This window comes from Penaeus monodon, chromosome 25 (genome assembly GCF_015228065.2).
Source record: "Penaeus monodon isolate SGIC_2016 chromosome 25, NSTDA_Pmon_1, whole genome shotgun sequence".
Lineage (NCBI taxonomy): Eukaryota > Metazoa > Arthropoda > Malacostraca > Decapoda > Penaeidae > Penaeus > Penaeus monodon.
In genome coordinates this window covers 39,852,921-39,853,495 of record NC_051410.1, presented here as the reverse complement: position 1 = coordinate 39,853,495, position 575 = coordinate 39,852,921, and the positions used below count along the sequence as shown (strand labels likewise).

At 56.3% G+C, this 575-nt stretch overlaps 2 protein-coding genes across 3 annotated transcripts in view; one reads left to right on the top strand and one right to left on the bottom strand.

Annotated features, from left to right (window-relative positions):
• Positions 1-575, top strand: part of LOC119589256 (Fanconi anemia group D2 protein-like) — a 52,010-nt gene that overhangs the window by 15,592 nt on the left and 35,843 nt on the right.
• The window catches only part of LOC119589257, a gene marked incomplete in the record, with an annotated part of 20,057 nt that overhangs the window by 10,200 nt on the left and 9,282 nt on the right, over positions 1-575 (bottom strand). The window contains 2 exon segments of one of the 2 annotated variants that reach the window (XM_037937875.1): positions 1-257; positions 459-475. 2 annotated transcript variants of the gene reach the window in all.

The following is a 575-nucleotide window of genomic DNA, read 5'->3' as shown; positions in this document are numbered from 1 at the left end:
AGGAATTATAATGCCGACAGAAGCATTTCTAGGAAGGGCGTCGACGTCACTGTTTTCCAACTGTCCTTCCCGCACAGGCGACTCGCTCTCCCTGCGGAGTCGAGCGCCGCCAGAACAGAACTGAAATCGCCGGACGGCCTCAGCGTCCGCCGCGATAAGGCCGCGTCCTACGCTAGTTGCAACCGCAGGACGTGGGCTGATCAGTGTGCATGCGCCTTGATCCGTGTCCTGGGATCTCTCTGTCCACCCTCGCTGCCCTGAATAAACACCCGGCTATTATTAACACCCCCGCGCAGAACTGGCTTGGGCTTCCATGTCGATTGATCGGTCAAAAATCGCGGGTTTGTGCCCGGATTCGTATGCGTAGCACGTTTGAGGGGAAGGGATTACGCGGCCGAATGCTGCGTCGGATTAACGGAATGCATTTGTCAAGACGAGGCTGTATCTCGGTGGATTACTTTTGATGGTGCAGAGGCGGGCGGCTGGCAGAAAGGAGAAAGATTGCCGGAAAGGAAAGAGGAAACCTCGCTTGTTTCACACACGAGGGTTTGAGTGCCAGCTGCGTAACGAGGGGA